A 12,567-nucleotide genomic window follows, 5' to 3' on the forward strand; every position below is an offset into this window, starting at 1 on the left:
ATTTTCAAGACAAAGAGTTAACATATGAACAGATATTGAAGGGGGCCAACAGAGTCTCATCCTTTGTATTCAATACGTTCGTACAATCCACGTTTCAGCTGACTTCACTGCTGTGCTTTTATTGAATTAACTTAGCAAATGAACCTTAAAAGTAAATACTCTCGGAAGCAAAGCCACCACTCTGATATTTCAGTCAGAATTTCTGGTTCTGCGTGGCACGTAAAAGGGACATTTCCCTGCCCCGCCTCTTCATTAAAACAGATTGGCTCATTTACTGGCCAAAAGTGAGGAGGATCAACTCTAATTTGGAGCATCCTCTCTCTGCCAAGGATGTTTGCAGATATTAAAGACACAAATAAAGGCTTGGTGTGTCCTTAAAACAAGCACTAATGCAGTTTCCACAGCAAAGGTAAAACATCACATCACTGGCACGGCAGCTTCTCTTCAGGTCAGTGTAGCTCTTCCTCACCAAAAGTGTGAGTAGGAATAGGTTTTGGAAGGAGGAGGGACATTGGGAATTCACTGGAACGTGTCAAGGTTTACACCAAAGAAGGAAAGACAAAAAGGAGTAAGCATGGAGCAATTTTAGAACACGTTGCTTCCCACAAATTCAGTACCTCTTATCAACTGATGTTAAATTAGTTGCCCTCTCTTTCTCTTTACTTTTCTTCCTTATTATATTTTATCCATATTCACAAACTATTTAAGTAATATTTTGAATGCTTAGGAGAGACATGTGCATGGCATACACAAACACAGCTCTAGACACATTCATGTTTATTTGGCTAAGCGTTAATAAATATATCATAGCTTAGTACATACAATGAATGAGTCTGTGGCTGTACCTTGCATCTATCATCGTAGGCATTGGTTTTTGAGAAAAGTACAAAATGCTTAAGCATAGATAACATCTATCTGATTCCTCCAAAGGGTTGGGTTAAGGAATTAGATTAATATCGATTTTTTATATTAATAGACTTTATTGTTAGAACAGTTTAAGGTTCGTAAAAAAACTCAACAGAAAGTATAGAAAGTCCCCATATACCCTTCTCACCCTCTACGGTTTCCCCTATTATTAACCTCTTGTATTAGTATGGTCCATTCATTTGTTACGGGTGATGAACCAATATTGACTTATTATTATTAATGAAAGCCCATAGTTTGCATTAGGGTTCACTCTTTGTGTTGTACAGTCTATGGGTTTTGACAAATGTCTAATGGCATGCATCCACCATTACAGTATCACGCAGAATAGTTTCACTGCCCTAAATATTGTCTGGGCTCCGTATTATTCATTCTTCCCTCACTCCCCAGGAATCCCTGTCAACCACTGATCTTTTTTACTGTCTCCACAGTTTTGCCTTTTCGAGAACATCATATACAGTTGACCCTTGGACAACACAGGTTTGAACTGCGTGGGTCCACTTACACACAGATTTTTTTCAATAGTAAATACTACAGTACTACACGATCCACCATTGGCTGAATCTATGGATATGGAACTGCAGATATAGAGGGAGGAACTGTATATATGAAGGACCAACTATGTTATACACAGATTTTTGACTTCATAGAGGGTCAACCCTAACCCCTGCTTTGTTCAAGAGCCAACTATAATTGGAATTATATAGTATGTAGCCTTTTCAGACTGGCTTCTTTGACTTAGTAGTATGTATTTAATGTTCCTCCATATCTTTAAAAAAAATTTTTTTTTAATTTTATTTACTTTTGGCTGTGTTTGGTCTTCGCTGCTGCACGCGGGCTTTCTTTAGTTGTGGTGAGTGGGGGCTACTCTTTGTTGTGATGCAAGGGCTTCTCATTGCAGTGGCTTCTCTTGCTGTGGAGCACAGGCTCCAGGTGTGCAGGCTTCAGTAGTTGTGGCACGCAGGCTCAGTAGTTGTGGCGCATGGGCTTAGTTGCTCCACAGCATGTGGGATATTCCCGGACCAGGGCTCCAACCTGTGTCCCTGCACTGGCAGGCGGATTCTTAACCACTGTGCCACCAGGGAAGCCCTGTTCCTCCATGTCTTTTCATGGCTTAATAGCTCATATATTTTTAGTACTGAATATTATTTTATTGTCTGGATGTACTACCATTTATTTATCCATTCACTACTGAAGGACATCTTGATTGCTTCCAAGTTTTGGCAATTATTAACAAAGCTGCTGTAAATATCTGTGGCAGGTTTTTGTGTGGACATTAGTCTTCTACTCATTTGGGTAAATACCAGGGAGCACAACTGCTGGATCGTATGCTAAAAATGTTTATTTTTATAAAAAACTGCCCAATTGTCTTTCAAAGTGGCTGTACCACTTTGCATTCCCACTAGCAATGGATAATTGTTTATATTGTTCCATATCCTTGCCAGTGTTTGGTGTTGTTAGTGTTTTGGATTTTGGGCATTTTAAGATGTAGTGGTAACTGTTGTGTTTTAATTTGCATTTCCCTAAGGGATGATGTAAGACATGGAACATCTTTTTTTAAGGTTATTTGCCATCTGCATATCTTCTTTCATGAAGTATCTGTTCAAGTCTTTTCCTCATTTTTTAATCAGATTGTGTGTGTGTGTGTGTGTGTGTGTGTTTTCCTACTGTTGGGTTTTAAGAGCTCTTTGGATATTTTGGATAGCAGTTCTTTAGATATGTCTTTTGCAAATATTTTCTCCCAGTCTGTGGCTTTTCTTCTGTTTCTCTTGACAGTGTCTTCCACAGAGCAGAAGTTTTTCATTTTAGTAAATCCCAACTTAATATTTTCTTTCATAGATGGTGCTTTTGGTACTGTATCTAAAAATTCACCATCAAACCCAAGGTCACCTAGCTTATTCTCTTGCTATCTTCTTGAAGTTTTATAGATTTGTGATTTACATTTTTGTCTATGATCCATTTTGATTTAATCTTTGTGAAAAGTGTAAGGTCTGTATAAATTATTTTTGTGTATGAATGTCCAATTGTTCAAACAGCATTTGTTGAAAAGTCAATCCTTTCTCCATTGAATTGCCTTTTCTCCCTTGTAAAACATCAGTTGATTATAAATGTATGAGTCTATTTCTGGACTCTCTATTCCACTGTTGTATTGTTTCTATTCTTTCACCACTACTATGCCATCTTACTAACTGTAGCTTTATATTAAGTCTTGAAGTCAAGTAGTATTAGTTGTCAGTTCTCTGGGGTTTTTTTTGTTTTTGTTTTTTGCAGCATGTCAGCTGACAGTTTTATTGCATGGGGGAAGGGGATAGATCGCTCAGGAGCTCTTGGTGGGGCGGGTCCACTTCCTCTTCACCATCACAGGCTTCTGGCTGCGCAGGATGGCGGCTGGCTCTGTGGAGGGCGGCCATGCGCAAATCTGGGCGGTACTTGTTCTTTTGGATCATGTGTTGGTTGCTGCTGAGGGTGGCCTGGGCATTCTCGTTGATGGTGGTCCACACGTAGGAAGTGGCTGGCTTTCCCTGGCCGGATCTCCGCTTCCTGACCACCACGACCCCTTTGCCGTCCGCCGCCGTCTCCACGCCCACAGTCTTGCGGTGAATGAGCCCGTTGTAGTGGAAGGAGATGCGAGCCTTGAGGTTACTGGGTTCGGTGCTGTACGTCTGCTTGTTCCTCTTGATCAAGGAGCTGCAGCAGCTCCTCACGACCATCCACTGCAGATGCGCGGACATAGCGGCAGCTCCTCTCCTGGCAGCAGCCAGAGACAGAAAGGCCTCTGGCTTTGTTCTTTTTCTTTAGTATTATATTGGCTATTCTTGGCCTTTTGCCATTCCATGTATACTTCAGAATCAGTTGGTTGACAGTGCCAAAAAACTTGCTGGGAATTTTATTCAGATTCTGTTAAATCTACTGATTAAATTAGGAAGGATTGACACCTGAATCATAGTGACTCTTCCTATCCATGGACATGGAATATCCACCTATTTAAATCTTCTTTGATTTCTTTCATCAGAGTTTGTAGTTTTCCTCATACAGATCCTGTACATATTTTTTAGATTTACATCTAAGTATTTTAATTTTTTGGTGCTAATAATGTAAATGTTACTGTGTTTTTAGTTTCAAATTCCAATGGTTCATTGATGGTATATAAGAAAAATTGACTTTTATATATTAATTTTGTGCCCTGTAACCTTGATATAATTGCATATTAGTTCCACTAGTGTTTTTGTCAATTCTTTTTCTACATAGACAATCATGTCATCTGTGAACAGACAGCTTTATTTCATCTTCCTCAAGCTGTACAAATTTTATTTCCTTCTTAGTCTTATCACATTAGCTAGAACTTCCAGTACAGTGTTGAATGGGAGTGGTGATATGGGACATTGTTGCCTTGTTCTTGATCTTAGAGGGAAAAGCTTCTAGTTTCTCACCATTAAGTATAATATTAGTTGTAGGATGTTTGTAGATGTTCTTTATCAAGTTGAAGAATTTCTCTATATTCCTAGCTTTCTTCGACCTAGGACACCTTCCTTACTTTTCTCCATTGTCTTAGTATATTTCTTGTGTTCTACTTCACAGAGCAAAGAGAAACCATCATACATATTGGAATTCTATCTAGTACCCTCTAACAAACCTACAAATATATTTAGTGGAGCGCTTATCCCTTCTTTAAAACTTATTTCATTAGTGAGGGAGAAGGTCCTCCTATCTAGGACCAGGGCTACCCTTCCTAAATTGGATTCTATTTCTTGGAAACCTCAAAATATCAACCAGACCCTATTCTCTCAATACGGTCAATAATTCTCTTACAGCTAGATTCACCCCCATCATAGTTAAACATCATTAATTATCTCCCTTAAAAAAAAATCTCTCAACTCACAGGGCCTCTCATTTCCAATTCTCCTCATTTACAATGAAAATAATGAAAAAAAAAATCTCTCTCTACCTATGAGACCTTAACCATATTAGATTGTATATTTAATTAAAATATCCCCTCCCCATTGCTACCCCCATTCACATTAGGTCTGGCCATGTGACTTTCTTTAGTTAATGAAATTATATGTGAGAGTGATACGTGCCACTTCTAAGAAGCTTTTAGAGTAATTGCATGGTCCTGCCACTTTTTTTTAACCACTATGAGACCAATAATGTCCCAGATAATGGCTCTCACTTCATTCTGGTTCTGAATGATTCAGGACATCAGAAGGGCTGATGTTAATCCACAACGGATACTGGCTGAGCACCAAATCAACCTTTGCAATCATATGCCCATTGAAATTTCTAAGTTGTTCTTTATTGCCTCATACTTTAGCCTACATTGACTTGTACATGACTTCTTGCCTCCATTTTCTCTCTCTCCATTACCCTTGACCCACTTAAGTCTGATTTCAGGGCTATCTCATTTAAAGATTGTATTGCAATCTGCAAACATAGACTCTTCCTGACTTCTCCCTAGTCCCTTGTTGCTTCCTCTCAGTCCTCAGTCCCCATTTCCTTGGCCATTGGAATTTCTCAAGATCTATCCTAAGACTTCATCCCTTCTCACTCTACATTATAATCTTAAGAAGTCTCAACAGATCTATGATACTATTTTCTTCCTGTATCTATCTGATGTCCAAACTTATATGTTCAATCCAAATTTCTCTGAGTTTCTGAGTTTATATATATATAGAATATATATATTGTCTACTTTGTACCTCCACTTAAATACTTTCAAGATGCATCACATTCAATATATCTAAAACCAGGTTTGTTTCTAGCATTTATTTCATTTTCTCTCATTTCCTCACAAGCTTCATAAGACAGAGCCCACATCTGTTTTTGACTCTTACAGTACCTTTGAGAAGGTGCAAATATTCCAAGCATGATAAATTTTAAAAATAACAATTATACATATCAGGGTGAAACTGAAGATAAAGATACAATGTTTAAAGTGAAAAGAAAAGGTATTTTTCATTCGAGGATTGACTATAGTCAGACAGCTGACTTCTTAGAACTGAGAGAGAAAGCCAGAAGTTAGTGGAATAGTATATTTAAGAGGCTGCAAGAACACACTCTCAACCTAGAATTGTATATTCAATGAAAAGATCTTTCAAGAATGAAACAGAATTAGAGACTTTTTCACCTAAATTAAAAACTGAAGAGCATGTAGTGCCAGTGGCTCCTCTCTAAAGAGAATCCCAAAAGATATACTTTAGGCAGAAGAAAAATGATACCAGATGGAAATCTGAGATGCAAGAATAATGCAGGACAGGAGAGTGGCAAATATGTGGGTAAATCTATACAAACATTTACTGAATAAAACCATAATGTGTAATTTTGAAACATAGAAGGAAAATGAAAGGACATAATTCAAGATTGGAGCGACAAAGAATATCAAGGGAATAATACACATTCAGGATACTGTTACCATTTTCTTTTAAAACTGTGTGTAGGTTATGTATTTAGTGTACTATTTTTCTTTATACCCTACAGATGTTTTATAAATATTGCTTTAACTAATATTTAATAAAAATAAAAAAATGCATTTTCTTATCTCCAGCTGAGTATGAAACATGTTTATGGAGAAGTAAAATCTATAATTCATTAGAAAGTAAGGCCAGCCTAGTTCACTATTCCTCATATTTCCTAAATTATAGAAGTATTCCAAGAACTGATCCATGTTTTGAAACCCTTTACTTTAGTGGCTTAGTCTATAATTCTGCACCAAAATAGCTGCAGCCTTCTATGTAGTCCTCTGAGGTATTAGTGGGTGCTTCTGACATCTGGACAAGATGGGCTAAGTGCAAAAAACCACAGTACTATATTTTTTTGTTTTAAAGGAAATGATCAGGCTTCCCTGGTGGTGCAGTGGTTAAGAATCCGCCTGCCAATGCAGGGGACACGGGTTCAAGCCCTGGTCCGGGAAGATCCCACATGCCGCGGACCAACTAAGCCCGTGCACCACAACTACTGAGCTTCCGCTCTAGAGCCCGTGAGCCACAACTACTGAAACCCGCACGCCACAACTACTGAAGCCCGCGTGCCCAGAGCCCGTGCTCCACAACAAGAGAAGCCACTGCAATGAGAAGCCCTTGCACCACAACGAAGAGTAGCCCCTGCTCGCCGCAACTAGAGAAAGCCCACGCGCAGCAACGAAGACCCAAGGCAGCCTAAAATAAATAAATGAATTTATAATAAGTAAATAAATAATAAAGGAAATGATCTAGTTGATATAGTTGGAAAAATGTGATTAGTGAGGTCATCTGGAATTTCATTATCTATAATGATCTTAATAAATCTCAAGATTATGTAACAACAGCTGAAAGTCACTTGCTATGTAAAGGCATTACTGTAGTTCTAAAAGCTACTCTGAATTATTACATTACTGTGCCAGAAATGCAAATCTTCCTGAAGCTGTAGTGGTAAAATACTAACTTTTTCCGGCATCCTGCTCTGTAATACAAAACATCACCCCTCACAGCTTCTACAGAGGAGAGAATTAGTCTTAAGAGAGTCATCATGGCAGATGCTCATAGATCCTGCCATACGAGGGAAAATTTCTACCACAAAGTGCCTAATCATTTTAACTAAGTTTTTAGCTGTAATCTCATAACATCTTTATAAAATCAGTCAGATAACAGCTTCAATCATTTCAGTACAACTTGGGAAGTTTTAGCTAGGGAAGTAGCAAAAGCACAATATACTATTGAGAACTACAGAACAGCCAGGCGAAATCTGTCCATGGTGCTGAAGAGGCCACCCACTGGGGTTTGTTTATTGTATGGTCAACACATACATAAATTAATTTCAAGATTATCAGTTACTTTTTATTATTTATTGTCTGATATTACCTTTGAGAGGAAACGTGCCACATTCAGGGATATTGTAATTATTTCAATTTATATTACTATTTGAATAAAATTTCAAACAACTACTAATTTTTCCTTATATTTAAGTACATTTTAAGTATGACCTGAGAAGATCAGAAGGTCTGCTACCAAAAATGCATTTTCATATGGAGGTATGCTGGTTTTTCTCCATTATTCCCTTTCCAAGATCTCCATACTTCTCTGCTCTGCTTTGCAGACCTGGGAGGCTGATCTCTAGGACATATTGTTACACTAGCTTCTGAATGGAAAACGCCTGTAAGAAGCATCTGCAGGACAGCAGATCAGCAGGTAGGGTGGGAGAGATTGAGATATTTCCTCCCTGCATATTCACTGCTGTGGCAAAGGTTTTCAGGAATAATTATAACTTTTGAAGACTATCACATCTACCAAATGATCTCGTTTAGGGCTCTAGCTCTCTTGGGCTCATCCCCTTGTTTCTTAGTTTTTAACAGATATAACTTCTTCCTACCATTGCTATTCTCTGGTGCTTCAACATCTTTTGTTTGTTTTCTTAGTCCTGCCAACCACTCTGTAAGTCGACCCTTCCTTAAAAAACTTTCTTCATTTAAACCATCTGAGTGCAACTTACTTCCTGCCAGGTCCGTGAGTGATACAGAAAGTGTTTGAACCATAACTAATATATTCAATTGAGAAGACAGAATACTAGAACATTACTACTCTTAACATTAAAAGCCCATAAAATATACAAGTCAGAAGGGAACAGGCTATAAGCACTGTGAATGCAAATACATGGCTACTTTTCTATGTAACTGAAGACTGACTCATGCATCCATTATTAATAGTAGGTATTAATAAATATTTTTTAAAATATTTGGAGTTTACTATGGAGTTAGCCCAATTTTAGAATACAGTATTACTAAAATCAAGGATTCCTTTAGTCATACTTAGGCTTATTAATTTTACTCATTAGTTGCAGAAAGAGAAAAAAATTGGGCATAAAACCCAAAGACTACCCCCAGAATTCCTGCCACCAACACATAAATAGATGCCATTGGTCAAGAATGCAACATTAGTTACAGAAAAAATTTATCTGATCTCTTGCTCTATTGATAGGTCGTTAACATTTCTGAAAATTCTTCATACTTGAAAGCAGCTCAGTTTAAGGTTATATGCAGTTTAAGGTGTTCATACTTAATAGGAGATGTAAATATACTAATTGATGGGCCAGGGCATATAGAAGAGAGAAATTGTAACAGGTTAGACTTGTCTTCTCAGTAATGATCTTCCTGCAAGAAATCAGCACCCTGAAGGCATTCCTTTATATGAATGAAGGCCTAAAGACTACAATAGTGCAACAGAATTAAGAGGACAAGGTTGCTGTAATGGCCATTTTTGCAGAAATAAGTGTAAGAGCCTGGAATTCACCATCAACTTTAAAAGTCAGTGTACCACAATGTTCATTGCAGCTCTATTTACAATAGCCAGGACATGGAAGCAACCTAAGTGTCCATCGACAGATGAATGGATAAAGAAGATGCAGCACATATATACAATGGAATATTACTCAACCATAAAAAGAAACTAAATTGAGTTATTTGTAGTGAGGTGGATGGACCTAGAGTCTGTCATACAGAGTGAAGTAAGTCAGAAAGAGAAAAACAAATACCGTATGCTATATGGGATCTAAAAAAAACAAAAAAATGGTTCTGAAGAACCTAGGGGCAGGATAGGAATAAAGACGCAGACGTAGAGAATGGACTTGAGGACACGGGGAGGGGGAAGGGTAAGCTGGGACGAAGTGAGAGAGTGGCATGGACATATATACTCTACAAAATGTAAAATAGATAGCTAGTGGGAAGCAGCCGCATAGCACAGGGAGATCAGCTCGGTGCTTTGTGACCACCTACAGGGGTGGGATAGGGAGGGTGGGAGGGAGATGCAAGAGGGAGCGGATATGGGGATATATGTATACATATAGCTGATTCATTTTGTTATACAGCAGAAACTAACACACCACTGTAAAGCAATTATACTCCAATAAAGATGTTAAAAAAAATAAAATAAAATACAAGTCTGATATTTCAAGTAGGAAAACAATGTGCTAACATAACAAATGTGAGAAATTTTGCAATATCTGGTTTTTGGATTTCAAGAGAGTTACTCAGTGCAAGGGGAAGGTCAAGGATAAACTCCTGATATAGCTCATTGAAAAAAATACATAACAGCCAATAAATGTGAAATAGTCACCAAAAAAAGTGACATTAACCGTACCTGATGATGTGTGAAACTATTATGAGTTTTCTTTGGAGGCTGAGTCTTTGGTAGATCTAAAGTCTCAGGTTTAGCCAAGTTTTACTCTTCAAAAAATAGGAATGCATGCCATTCACAGTAATATGGAAAAAACAGAAGTAGTTTCAAATAGGGGCAAATATTTAATTATCATTCAGCTTGGTAGATCATGGCTTCCATTGGCTTACTCTTACTACTATCTGGAATATAAGCACATGTTTCATTAATCATTCAGCTCCAAATTTGGTAGCAACTGATATTGTTGATCATCTAAGTTCTAAAACATTCTAAGTAGCACTAAATGGCTACAACAGTTGTTTATAATATGTGGTATCATCTCCTTGGTCAGAATGGCATTTGATGAAATTATACATTACAGTGTAAGTAACTGTATTGATCATCAATTAATGCATAACCAAATACTCCAAAGATTAATAGCCTAAAGCAATAATTATTATCAATTTTTGATGCAAGGTCACTCATGAGATTATAAAGACAGATGTTGACTGGACTCTGGCCATCTGAAGGCCTAACTGAGGCTAGAAGATCATTTACTAGGTGGTTCACACACATGCTAGTAGGCTGGTGCTGCCTATTAGCCAGAGGTCTTATTCCTTTCTACATGGGACTTCCCACAGGTCTGTAAAGAGTCCTCACAGCATAGAGGCCAACTTGCTCCCGTAGCAAGTGACCCAACAGGCCAAGGTGAAAGTCACAACAGCCTTTGAGGACCCAGGCTCAGAAAGCACAAACAATCCCTTTTGCAGTATTGTGGTACACAGGTCAGTCCTGATTCAGTATGAAAGGGATGTATACAAGTGTGGGAATATAGAAGATAAGGATTATCTCCATTTTTGGTGGAGATAGAGAACTGCATAGGAAATAGATAACACCATAGGACATCTGGGAAAATATTTCTACTCTTTTTGACTACTCGTAACCTGTCACCGTTTCTTTATTCCTATTCTTATTTTAATATGAGTAAAGAGTCCACATAAATTATATCTTCCTCCTGTCATGACTCCACTAAAATTTTTAAAAATGCTTTGATAAGCATGGTTTCAAAGCCTACATATCTCAGCTTTCACTCCTGATTCTATTTGAGAAGAATTCAATGTATCTATAAACAATTACACCAAAAAACTCTTCTCCAAACCCAAGATATGTAAAGTTTTTTGTTTTGCTTTGTTTTTTGTTTGTTTGTTTCTTGGATGGAAGGTCAACTAGACATAACTAGACTGGTCCCAAATGAATACTAACTACAGTACCAAGAATATCTCGACCAAGTACTGGAGAGGTTTCCAGAGAGCAGATTCTTAAGACTGCAAATTATATTAGCAGCACTAAAATTCAATTTTAATTAGCCATGACACTTGCATATACTTTAGAACTGATGAAGTGCTCTTCAGACTAACAATTCTTAATAAGCTCTGCTTACATTTAATTTCTATTTCCATTTGACAGTAACCAAGGAAAACTTGTGATTCAACCCAATGCTAATGCCTCCCAGTACAAGGGCTCTAAGTTTTCAGTCCGCTCTTACTTATTCACCCAGCCAATTTAATTTCCAAATCACAAACTTGTCCACCCTTCCTTCTGAGAACAATAATTTCCTTTGGAAGATTTCTTTAGGTTTTTAACTTTGATTGAAAGACTGTATCAAATGGAAAACATTTTATATAATCCAGTCCTTCTGTTTTATAAATTATCAAAACAGTCGCCCTTCTTTGAATCATATTTTAACAATATGTTTCAAAATATTCAATATATATTCCTTTAGAAGAATTACAATAAGTGAATGAATTTAGGCCTGCTCTTATAACTAGTAATTACACCCCTCTCTCCTCAATGGCAATTTGAATCCATCTTGACATTCTTTGTCTCCTTTCTTATTGATTCATAAAAATGAATCTAAAAGAAGAGTTAGGATGTTTACTGCAGAAGGAACAGAAAAGCAAGTGGATCCTAGAACTTATTCTTTAACCTTTTTTTTTTTGTTTGGGTTGAAAAAGAAAATTTCAGAGCCTATTTTACCTCATTTGCTGACAGTATCCTGACTTCTGCACGGGTCAGTGCTGTTCCCTTCACTGAGCTCACCCAGGACATTTTTGTCCTTCTCTTCTAAGACTTATCCTAGTCAAGCCTATTTTCCAGCTCACTGGAAGCACATCTTCTGCGACTTGATGAAGCGCTCCTTGAAACCAGAGGGCACAGCACATTCATCTTGTGCTCTCATGGTGTCCAAAACACAGTGGACACCCCATTAAATATGTGTTCAATGGAATTTTAAAAATATCTTTTCTTTTAAAAATTCAAAATCACACATATTTAATGAAGAAAAATAATGAAGCACTGTTAGAAAAAAAAAGAAAAAAAATTATAAGGTGGCTAATATTGTTATCCCCTTTTACAGATGTGGAAATTGAGGCTTAGAGATGTTATGTGGCCCAAGGATGTGGCTCCAGTGTCAGTTTCTCATCCACCGTGTATACTGTAAAGGGTTTTAAGTGCCGCTTGCCAA

At 37.5% G+C, this 12,567-nt stretch overlaps 1 protein-coding gene and 1 pseudogene across 1 annotated transcript in view; both read right to left on the bottom strand.

The window, feature by feature from the left end:
* DLGAP1 (DLG associated protein 1) overlaps positions 1-12,567 on the bottom strand; it is an 871,245-nt gene that overhangs the window by 634,288 nt on the left and 224,390 nt on the right. The window lies entirely within an intron of this gene.
* Positions 3,229-3,656, bottom strand: LOC133075695 (large ribosomal subunit protein eL28-like; annotated as a pseudogene).

This window comes from Eubalaena glacialis, chromosome 15 (assembly GCF_028564815.1).
Source record: "Eubalaena glacialis isolate mEubGla1 chromosome 15, mEubGla1.1.hap2.+ XY, whole genome shotgun sequence".
NCBI classification, from domain to species: Eukaryota; Metazoa; Chordata; class Mammalia; order Artiodactyla; family Balaenidae; genus Eubalaena; species Eubalaena glacialis.